This window comes from Zootoca vivipara, chromosome Z2 (assembly GCF_965207765.1).
Source record: "Zootoca vivipara chromosome Z2, rZooViv2.hap1.1, whole genome shotgun sequence".
Taxonomy (NCBI): Eukaryota; Metazoa; Chordata; class Lepidosauria; order Squamata; family Lacertidae; genus Zootoca; species Zootoca vivipara.
The window spans coordinates 39630624-39642936 of record NC_142585.1 but is presented as its reverse complement, the minus strand read 5'-3'; positions in this window follow the sequence as shown (position 1 = coordinate 39642936).

The following is a 12313-nucleotide window of genomic DNA, read 5'->3' as shown; positions in this document are numbered from 1 at the left end:
GCATGCCAGCCACTCCTGTCTTCCACTGCCTCCCGCAGTTTGCTCAGACTCATGTTGGAAGCTTTGAGAACACTGTCCAACCATCTTGTCCTCTGTCCTCCCTCTCTCCTAGTGCCCTCAATCTTTCCCAACATCAGGGTCTTTCCCAGGTAATATTTGTCGTATTACCATGTTTTTTTATTTTATTGTTGTTATTAACTGCCCTGGGAATATACCGGTAACACAACGGCCATGTATTGCTATCCAACTGAGATATAATTGGAGCAGACCCATTTAAAGGAGTGGAGATGGCTGATTTGGGTCCATTAATTCCTAGTGGGTCTATTCTGAGTAGAACATAGTTGGATACAACAACCCCATCAGAGCTATTGAAATTAATGGACTGGATTTGGTCATGTCCATTCATTCCCAATGGGTCTGCTTTGAGGATGACTAACACTGGATGCAAATCCAGCTTTTTAAATAAAGTTACCCAAACAAACAAACAAACAGGCCATTTTGATGTGCTTTTGCATGGAGAATGCATGGTTCATTGTTTTTTAAAAAACAAAATCTGTTTAAAGCTGCCAAATCACTGTACTTTAAGATAGAAAGAGGGGGAGAGAAAGAGAAAACACCACACACCCACACAACGAAAGCTTTGTGGCTGATGTATGTACTTGGCAAGCTATGAAGAAAGGGGGAGAGGGAAACAAGACAGTGGTGCTTCTTTTTAAATGAGCGCTCAGCCAAGCAGAGATCAGGGCAGAGTTCACATTATCGGCTGGTGTACCTCACCTGGGGGCTGGGTTATTGATAACTCTGTCATCCCTCCTAATATTGGAGGGGTAATAGCACTCACTGATTAGCCCACTCTCGAGCTATTAACAGCATTTCTTATCCCTTTTATAAGAGGTTCTTAGTCAGCGGAGGGAACAAAGGCAGCCTTCAGCACGGCGAAGCCTAAATTGCGGCCGAGTATTCGAAGGGCCTGAAAGGCACAACTGTTACACTTGCAGGAGCCTTCCAAGGCGGAGAGAGGAGAAATGTCAAAGGTTACCTGCCGGTGTTATCTGAAATGAGTGGGCAGCAGGTCCCTCCCTGCGATGACAGAAGGTTGCGGAGAAATTACAGAAAATTGCCTGTTTTGTCAACATTTTCTCGGGAGGTTGAGAGGGAGAAAGAAGGGCATCTAGTTTCAGGGAGTTAAAGGGGCTCAGTCATCCAGGAATTGGCTGACAAACACTCTATTATTTCGGCTATGTAAAAAAGTGATATTTTATATCATTTCTTTGAGCGATTGTTAAGTGACTGGAGAGAGCGACTTTGACGTACAAGATAATTCCGGTAATATTTCCAGTTTCAAGGCAGACCATCCCCTCCTTAGCTCTGTTTTATCCAAAACTGAATCCCCCATTCGCTCTCCTGCACCCACCCCCTTTCTGCAAGCTGGACATGTAGAAGTCTGTGTGAAAGAAGCGGGGGGACTGATGGTGAAGGAACAACTTGTCTGATCCAGAATTAAAGTGAAAAGCAAATGTGGATGCATAAAAGCTCTGTTGAGAGCCATGTTTTAAAATAAATGAGAGTAATGGTCAAGCTTAAAGATGCAATAAGGACTAGGTTTGCACAAGGAAGGTTTGAGAGGGGTATGGGCAAGGTTTCTATCTTAATTTACAACCACTTACCACACAATCAGGACGCAGGTGGTGCTGTGGCTTAAACCACAGAGCCTAGGGCTTGCCGATCAGAAGGTCGGCGGTTCGAATCCCCGCGACAGGGTGAGCTCCTGTTGCTCGGTCCAAGCTCCTGCCAACCTAGCAGTTCGAAAGCACGTCAAAGTGCAAGTAGATAAATAGGGACCGCTCTGGCGGGAAGGTAAACAGCATTTCTGTGTGCTGCTCTGGTTTGCCAGAAGCGGCTTTGTCATGCTGGCTGTACGCTGGCTCCCTCGGCCAATAAAGCGAGATGAGCGCCGCAACCCCAGAGTTGGTCATGACTGGACCTAATGGTCAGGGGTCCCTTTACCACACAATCACTGACATATTTGCTCATCACTTTCTGTTTTTAATTTGAATGATATGCTTTCAGCAACTCTGGTGCATGCTTAATGTGTCATGCTTAAGGACATCATTTGGGCCCTGAAATCTCAAGGCGTGGGATTCCCCTGACCTGCAGCCCTACTGAGAACTAAACATACACAGATTGAACGTACAATCCATTTTACCAAATAACAGAGCTACAATTTTCAGAGTGGTTAAGCAATTAATCCCACTTCACAGGGAACTCAGGGAATTGTACCTCTTGGTACAACATCTCTTGACTCCCTTAACAAACTAGAAGTTCCCAGAATTCTTTAGGGGAATCTATGGCTCTTTAAAGTGGTATCATGGCACTTTAAATGTAATGTGTGGATGTTTCCTCAATCTGATCGTGCAGTGATTTGTTGCAGAAATAGTGGCGTTTGGCTTTGCTACCTTTTGCCATCTCAGTGAAGCACCTTGTTTTAGGAAAGAAAGAAAGAAAGAAAGAAAGAAAGAAAGAAAGAAAGAAAGAAAGAAAGAAAGAAAGAAAGAAGTGGTCTTGGGGCAATTGAAAATGGGACATTTTTCCCTTTGGAGAAAGGCAGCCTTTTTAAAGCCAAACATTCAAAGGGAGCTGACTATTACGACTCATTTAGAACAGTGGTGATTTGTGTATGACGGGATGTCAGTCTGACATGTTCGGAAATGTGATACCGCCATACATGTGATCTCTGGGCTCATTTCATTTGCTGACTAGGCAACTCACCTTGTGACCTCCACAGTAACATAACTTGGCTCTTTCCAAGCACCAGATGTCAGTTTCATTAGCCTCAACCAGGCTATTTTGCCATGTATTAAAGTTCTGAGTTACACAAAATTGCTCTTCAAAAAAAATATTTTTTTAAAAAAAAATAGAGAGAGAACCTTTCCAACAATACCTTACAATCACCTAATCCTTTAAGTTTGTCAATACTGGCATTCTCTTCCAAATTCACCTTGGCCGCTGTTAGTTATCAGACATCTTAGATTCAGGAATTTCCCTCTGCAAGGGAATGCTTTTTCTTTCTTACAATTTTGTTTCAATATGTTGATTTAAAGGAGGGATTTTTTTTTTACTGGTCTGTGTTAATATAATATGCTTCTCACAAATCATCTCCAATGTTATTAAGGATAGGAGACCTCACTCCATAAGGGACACATTCATATCACACTTTTAAAGCACCATGGTAACAACAACAACAACAACAACAACAACAACAACATATTTATACAGTGGTACCTCTACTTATGAATTTAATGCGTTCCGACATTTGTAAGTCGAAAAAATTTGTAAGTCGAATCCCATAGGAATGCATTGGGAGAAAAAAATCGTAGGTCGAAGCAACCCTATCTAAAAATTCGTAAGTAGAAAAAATCCTATCTAAACCGCATCCAAGATGGCGGACAGAGCTCCATTCGTAAGTAGAAAAATTTGTAAGTAGAGTTATTCGTAAGTAGAGGTACCACTGTACTCCACCCATCCACTCTGGGCGCCGTCCAACAAAATATTTAAAAACAATAGTCCATCAAACATTAAAAGCTTCCCTAAACAGGGCTGCCTTCAGATGTCTTCTAAAAGTCGGATAGTTGTTAATTTCTTTGACAACTGATGGGAAGGTGTTTCACAGAGCGGGCGCCACTACCGAGAAGGCCCTCTGCCTGGTTCCCTGTAACTTGGCTTCTTGCAATGTGGGACCCACCAGAAGGCCCTCGGCGCTGGACCTCAGTGTCCGGGCAGAACGATGGGGGTGGAGACGCTCCTTCAGGTATACTGGAACGAGGCCGTTCAGGACTTTAAAGGTCAGCACCAACACTGAATTGTGCTCGGAAATGTGAAGTGGTACCACTTTAAACAGTCATAGCTTCCCCCAAATAATTCTGGGAGCTGTAGAGGAAGGAGGATGGGGATAAAACTAGAATAAGTTGGCACTGCCTGTCCTTTGTTCTGGCTCTGATTGACTCTAGCTCTGCCTGTCACTGGCTCTGGCACCACCTACTGTTTGTTCTTCCTGCCTTCTGCCCTACCAGTCCTAAAGGGCACCAGCCACCACTACTTCCGACAGCTGCCTGTGGCTCACTACTAACAGACAGTGGTTCTTGGTGTGCAATTAGGGATGTTACATAAACATGTTCCTACTAACCTCTGTGAAGTGATGGAGGGGACATGCCCACACATGGACACACAAACACACAAATAATTCTGTCAGTCTATGCTTATTTGTTTTGGTATGGCACCCAGTGCTTTTTCTCTCTAAAAAAAAATGTTTAGGGGTACTCTCATTTTCCTACTCATATTGAAATACTGCCCCTCGATGAGGCAAAACTCAGATTCACAAAATGTTTAGGGGTATGCGTTCCCCTGCGTCCCCCCAGAAAGAAAGCACTAATGGCACCCCTATTCCTTCCTTAGTTGTGTTTCCAGGAGCCTAATGATATGCATTCTCCAGTTGCTTAACATAACTAATGTGTCATTCATTTGTCAGATCAATGTGTTGGCCCAGCCTTCATCTTGCTGTATCCTGCAATAAGATTCCTGTTGCAAGTCACAGCGTTTTTCAACCTTCTGATGCATGATAGTGAGATGCTTCGATAAACTGAAAAACGCTGCAGGGCGTCCTCTTTAGGAATCACCATTTCTCATGTGCCTTGAAAGACTTCTGGCTGCCTGGAGTTTCCTGCAAGGCAATGATCAAAGGGGGAAAATTGCACATTCGTGCTATGATGAAATTAGATTCCGGAAGACCCCACTGGCGTCAGTAGTATTGTGGTTGTGCACCAAGATATTGTACATGGAAGGTTGTCTGTGTGAGGTAAATGGGTGATAATGGCTGGATTTCTGCTCATGGTTGATCAGCTCCATCTTTTCTAAGGATCCACCCCCCCCAACCATAAATCCCATACCTTCAAGCAGGCATATATATGGTGCTTCCCTTGTGCTTAACATGGAAGCTGTGGTTGGTGCAGAATGCCACAACTAGGGCTTAATCCATACAGAGGACTGGTCAAATTCATGGGACTGAAAAGAGGATTTGACAAATTTATGGAGGACAAGGCTATCAATGGCTACTAACCATGATGGCTATGCTCTGCCTCCACAGTTGGAGGCAGCAACGCTTCTGAAAACTACTTGCTGGAAACAGCAGGAGAAGAGAGTACTCTTGTGTTTGGGTCCTGCTTGTGGGTTTCCTGCAGACATCTGGCAGACTGCTGTGAGAACAGGATGCTAGACCAGGTGGGCCATTGGTCTGATTCAGCAGGGTTCTTCTTAATTATTTATTAAATTTGCATACTAATTTAATTTAATATGGTTAACTTAACCCAACAACTCCCCCCCCACAAACAAACAAATCCCACTGCACCTAACCAACCAAAGACAACCAACCACACCCCAGCCTAAGCCACCCCAACCTCTCTCACCACCAAGGAAACATAACAAGCGAATAGAAAGAGAACCTACTCAAGTGACGCTGACACAAACCCCCCACTAAGTAAAAGAACATAAGCTTTACTACCACCACCCTCTCTCCTGCCCCCCCTTTCTTCCCAACCCTATACTGTACATAACACCGATGTCTCACAACAAATATAACTGAAGTTGCTGAATTACAACTTATCACTAAACTGAAAACTATGGAGAGGCCTGGTCTTAATAGAGATATTGGATTCCTGTCTCATTACATATGCTAATCGTCTGCACACTATCCCTTGCTTTTTCCTGCAGGACTAATTGCAGTCGTTAACAGTCGTCAACAGGTTTACCATACCCATTGAGTCAACCACCCATTCCCACCACCCTTCTGAGTAATACCCCTCCCCACCCTCTCCCTATATTACAAGGGTCTGGTGACTTCTGTTTCAGTGTATCTGAAGAAGTGTGCATGCACACAAAAGCTTATACCAAGAACAAACTTAGTTGGTCTCTAAGGTGCTACTGGACAAATTTTTTAAATATATTGTTTATATATTTCAACAAATATAACTGATCGGTAGGGAAAAAAACCCTGAAGAAAGAGATAATGCATGTGCTTTTGTAAACAAAGAAAATCTTTAATAAAAATACAAAGCAAGAACACAGAATGCATTAAACAAAAACAAAGCAATAGACCCCCCTCCCACAGCCACATTTAAAAAGCCATAGAATGTTCAATCAGGCAAAGGCCTTGTTACAGAGAAACATTTCTGCCTGGTGCCTAAATATATGTAACAAAGGTGCCAGGTGAGCCTCCCTTTGGAGAGCATTCCACAAATGGAGCCACAGCAGAGAAGGCCAAGTATTATGTTGCTGCCCTCCAGACCTTTGCAGAGGAGGCATGCAGAAAAGGGCCTCAGATGATAATCACAGGGTTCGTGTTCATGTTCCATGCAAACTGCAAAGCCCAGACCACTGTGACATCTCTTTAACTCTTTGCTCTCTGAGGGCCTGATGCAGCTGATAGGTGGTTTTCACATCTGGCACAATTTCAGTTCTTCAGCCTCCAAAGCACAAAGCTGAATCTTTGGAGATAATGGCCTGGAAAGTAATTCCCTCCATGGCCTAATCATCCCTGAAAGACTTTCAGCAACTCAGCAGGATCTTATTACTCTCCTCTGCCCCACAAAGCTTCTGAGTATGCAAAGGTCTCTTTCTGCTTCCTGAAGCCACTTCTTCTTAAGGAAGAAATCTGAATCATTGCAGAACACCGCCGTGTGTCACGTATTTTTGGCTGCTCCCTCACAACACCCAGCCATAGCTTGAGTGAGCCTGTGATGACCTCAGGATTTGGGCCTCTACAGATGGCATTTCAAACACGGCCCTCCCTAAGCTCTCTGTGGTTCTTTTCTCCATCTGTGAGCCAATGCATGCCTTTTCTTTTTCTGTCTTTCTCCCAGCATGCAATGCTTAAGTGAGAGGGATATGATACAGGGCTAAGGGCTGGGAAATATCATGCCGTAGGTCTCTCACTATGCCCCAGAGGAGCCCGAACGGCACACGGACCCCACTTAAGGGAAGCAACGCTGGAAGCAGGAATAAATCAGCGGCCCATCGTGATGTGAGAGGAGCTGGGGTTTAATAGCTTTCCCAGCCCCTCCCAGGCCGCTGTGGGAAACATGATGAGGCTGTAGGTGCATTATTTGTCGTTCTGGTGTCAGAAGGAGATTAGAGGGATTTGTTACCACATCCTGCATGAGCCAACAATACTAGTAATGCTAAAGAGGAGAGGGGAGTTAAAGAGGCTTGCGGATTGACGCAGACTCAGTTTTGGTTGGCTTTATTACTCACGATTCCAAATCTACCCATCTGACTTAAAGATGGAGCAGTCTTGTTCTCTGTTGCTGCAGAACAGGGTTTGGGGAACCTGAGCATAGCTGCCACGTTTTCCCTTTTCTCGCGAGGAAGCCTATTCAGCATAAGGGAAAATCCCTTAAAAAAATGGATAACTTGGCAGCTATGAACCTGAGGCCTGGGGGCTGAACACACCATTCTGGTTCTCTCTACCTGGCCCTTGGAATTGTCTTCAAGCCACACCCCTCACCGGCCTTGCTTTCCCCACCTCCTCATTTGTTTTTGCCTGGCCGGAACGTGTTCTTGAGGTCTGCCGATGAAGCTGAATGTTGGAAGACTCAGGGCAGATAAAAGAAAGCACTTCTTTGCGTAGTGCATAGCAGATCATGGAACTTGTTCCTGCCAAAGGCAGTGATGGGCACCAACTTGGATGGCTTTGAAAGAGGATTAGACACAATTGTGGAGGAGAAAGCTATCAATGGATACTAGCCACCATGGAAGCAATGCTCTGCCTCCACAGGCAGGAGGCAGTTACACTTCTGAAGGCTGGTTGCTAGGAATCACAAGTGGGGAGGGTGTTTTGTTCAGGTCCTGCTTTCAGGCTTCCCAATGTAGCATCTGGCTGGCCGCTGTGAGAACAGGATGCTGGACTAGATGGGCCATTGGCCTGATCCAGCAGGGCTCTTTTGTATTTTCTTATGTCGTTATGATCATGCCTCATGGGTGAGACCAGGGAGGGGTGTGTGTGTCTGTGTAGAAAATAGACTCCTGTAACAATGTAAAATATGTTACTCCACACACTCTTGCCCCCGGCCCAACCCACCTTTAGTACCTGGCCCCTGGAATGTTGCTGCCCACCCTGCTCCAGATTTTTTTTTTGGTGGAAATTGCAGGGAAACAATTGGCTAAGCATTGAGGAGAACATCCCAGTGTATGATCCATCTGACACTGGAACAGTCTCTCTCCTGAGCAAGTTTGCAGATGACATCAAATAGGGAGGGGTGGCTAATACCCCAGAGGACAGGATCACACTTCAAAAGGACCTTAACAGATCAGACAACTGGGCCAAAGCAAACAAGATGAATTTTAACAAGGAGAAATGTAAAGTACTACACTTGGGCAAAAAAAATGAAAGGCACAAATACAGGATGGGGGACACCTGGCTTGAGAGCAGTACATGTGAAAATGATCTAGGAGTCTTGGTAGACCACAAACTTGACATGAGTCAACAGTGTGATGCAGCAGCTAAAAAAAGCCAATGCAATTCTGGGCTGCACCAATAGGAGTACAGCATCTAGATCAAGGGAAGTAATAGTACCACTTTATTCTGCTCTGGTCAGACCTCACCTGGAATACTGTGTCCAGTTCTTGGCACCACAGTTCAAGAAGGATACTGACAAGCTGGAACGTGTCCAGAAGAGGGCAACCGAAATGGTCAAAGGCCTGGAAACGATGCCTTATGAGGAATGGCTTAGGGAGCTGGGTATGTTTAGCCTGGAGAAGAGAAGGTTAAGGGGTGATATGATAGCCATGTTCAAATATATAAAAGGATGTCATATAGAGGAGGGAGAAAGGTTGTTTTCTGCTGCTCCAGAGAAGCGGACACGGAGCAATGGATTCAAACTACAAGAAAGAAGATTGCACCTAAACATTAGGAAGAACTTCCTGACAGTAAGAGCTGTTCGGCAGTGGAATTTGCTGCCAAGGAGTGTGGAGGTCTTTAAGCAGAGGCTTGACAGGCATATGTCAAGAATGCTTTGATGGTGTTTCCTGCTTGGCAGGGGGTTGGACTGGATGGCCCTTGTGGTCTCATCCAACTTCATGATTCTCTCTCTTGAGGAAGTGGTAGCCTCTGCTTTACTGGAGGAATTTTAAGCAGTGTCTCAAAAGGGCATCTTTCAGGTATGCTGTAGTTGCATCCTGCCTTTAGTGTTGTTGGGCTGGGTGACCTTCAAGGCTGTTTTAGATTATATGCTTCTGTATTATTCTGTGATTTTATTAGTCTGCTATATCTCCATCCTTGCCCACTATGCCTGGAATTTGTCCCAGCACTTGAATGAATTCCACACGTGAGCCAAATGAGGGATAGAATGGGCTGCAAGTACAAAATGTGGTGTGGTGGTTAAAGTGCTGGACAGGGACTTGGGAGATCAGGGTTCAAATCCCAATCCCAGGAATCTCCCTGTGTGACCTTGAACTAGTCACTGGTTGTCAACTTAACCCACCTCACAAGGTAGTTGTGAGAATAATGTGGGGAAAAGGAAAACTGTGTATGCTACCTTGAGCACCTTAGGGGGAAAGGTGGAATACAAACAAATGAACAGGTGTGTCTGTGAACAAAAAAACCCCCACAAAATGATGTGGAAATAAGGAGAACTGGAGACTGGGAAAATGAGAAACTGACAGAAACAAAATTAGACACCCATCCCTAGTAATGACATAGGGACATAGGAATACCTTCCATGTAACAGAGTATTAGGGACGCGGGTGGCGCTGGGGTCTAAACCACTGAGCCTAGGGCTTGCCAATCAGAAGGTCTGCAGTTCAAATCCCCATGACAGGGTGAGCTCCTGTTGTTCAGTCCCTGCTCCTGCCAACCTAGCAGTTCGAAAGCACGTCAAAGTGCAAGTAGATAAATAGGTACCGCTCTGAAGGGAAGGTAAACGGCGTTTCTGTGCGCTGCTCTGGTTTGCTAGAAGCGGCTTAGGCATGCTGGCCACATGACCTGGAAGCTGTCTGTGGACAAGCGCCGGCTCCCTTGGCCTGAAAGTGAGATGAGTGCCACAACCCCAGAGTTGTTCGCGACTGGACTTAACAGTTAGGAGTCCCTTTACCTTCAACAGAGTATTGGCTACAGTGAGTGGCACTGGCTCTCCAGGGTTTCAGGCAGGATTTCAGCTCCACTGGGAGAGACCAGGTCAGGGATTGAACTTTTGACTGCCTGAGGTCCAAGCAGATGCTCTACCACTTTGCTTCGTTTCTTCCTTGGGGTTCTTCAATTCATCATGGCCCTCTCTACCTTCCCCCCATAGCTGCCAAGTTTTCCCTTTTCTCGCGAGGAAGCCTATTCAGCATAAGGGAAAATCCCTTAAAAAAAGGGATAACTTGGCAGCTATGCTTCCCCCTTCGTAATGCAAAAACAGGTGCCTATTTTCCATAAATGTAAGCTTAAATGTGTTCATTACAAATACACAAGATTGAAATAAACCACAACAGCAGGCAGAAGGCATAATGATAATCCCATAGCATCATGGATCATGAAACAAAAGGTGTTCCTCAGCCCCCCCTATCCTCTGGTTTACAGGTGCCTCTCAGTAGTTGATGCATGCAGCATTATGTGGCTAATATCTACCCATAGAATTTTTATAATCCATTTTACTGCAATTATGATGTCTGTCACCACTGCCATCACCATTATTATCATTATTGCTGGCCAGGTGTGCACGGTTTAGATCTGTTGACAGCCAGTGTCTCTGCAACTACCTGAATCTGCCCAGTGGCGGCTGAGGAACAAAGCAAGCCTTAGGTCCAGAGACCCTCTTATGGAAATAACTACAAGGGTTTGATTGCAGCATTACAAGCTGGCCGCAGTACAGCCGCAAAGCTGATTGCAGTTAATGACACTCCATCAGCAAGGAAAGGCTTGCGGAAAACGACCCGCTCCCTGAGCTGCTCTCCAAATTCCGCTCTTCACACTGAATGCTCCTTTGGTTCCAGATCAAATAGAGCTGTCTGTTGCTGGAGCCAAAGCTTTAGGGCAGCCACCTGGTGCTGAAACTTCAAGAGCCAATGTAAGACTTATTTCAGGTGCAAATCACTGTACGTGCGTGTGGTTGTATGTTGTTGTTGCAATACAATGTGTGTGACATTTGGATCCACTGTGATCCTATCCATGTGCCACAGGGAATTCAGGGGGACTTAAGCATGTGGAGGAATACAGCCTGGCTGTAATCTTCTACACTAGGGGTGGGGAAGTGGATCCAGCCCTCCGGCTGACATCCCCCAACCCTTGTCAACTACTTTGACAGATGGATGGGCCACCCACCCCTCAATAGGTGTCCTGGCTCTTGCTGAATGAGGAACTTAGAATCATAGAGTTGGAAGAGACCACAAGGGCCATCCAGTCCAACCCCCTGCCAAGCAGGAAACACCATCAAAGCATTCTTGACATATGCCTGTCAAGCCTCTGCTTAAAGACCTCCAAAGAAGGAGACTCCACCACACTCCTTGGCAGCAAATTCCACTGCCAAACAGCTCTTACTGTCAGGAAGTTCTTCCTAATATTTAGGTTGAATCTTCTTTCTTGAAGTTTGAATCCATTGCTCCGTGTCCGCTTCTCTGGAGCAGCAGAAAACCACCTTTCTCCCTCCTCCATATGACATCCTTTCATATATTTGAACATGGCTATCATATCACCCCTTAACCTTCTCTTCTCCAGGCTAAACATACCCAGCTCCCTAAGCCGTTTCTCAACTTGATTTTGGATTTCAGTTTCTGCCCAAATATTTCATGCTGAAACCAGTATAATACATAGGCTAGACAAGGGTCAAGAGGCATGGCAGGCAGATACCATGGCTAGGCTAGCTAAAATGTTCATCCAACAAATGGCATGCCCCTGCCCTTTGCCTCTGAAGAACAGGGTGGCTGCAGCTTCAGTGTAGCAAGTGAGAAGCACCCCTTGACTGGGCAAGCAAATGAGAGGGGTGGGCTTGGGTGGTCTGTTCATGTTGGCACTGGCATCCCCATGTCCTAGGAGATTGAAGAGGAAACACTGCCAGTTCAGCACTGTGCTGACCGTCAAGGTTCTCCTACAAGGGCAGAGGTTTGCGAACAGGGGTAGATGCCAACCCCTCAGGCTCAGGAGGGGTCTGAGTAGCAGTGTCTGAAGGGCAAAGAAGCGGGACTTCTTCTTGTAATCTAATCCCACACTCTGCTCTGGTCAGACCTCACCTGGAGTACTGTGTCCAGTTCTGGGCACCACAGTTCAAGAAGGATACTGACAAGCTGG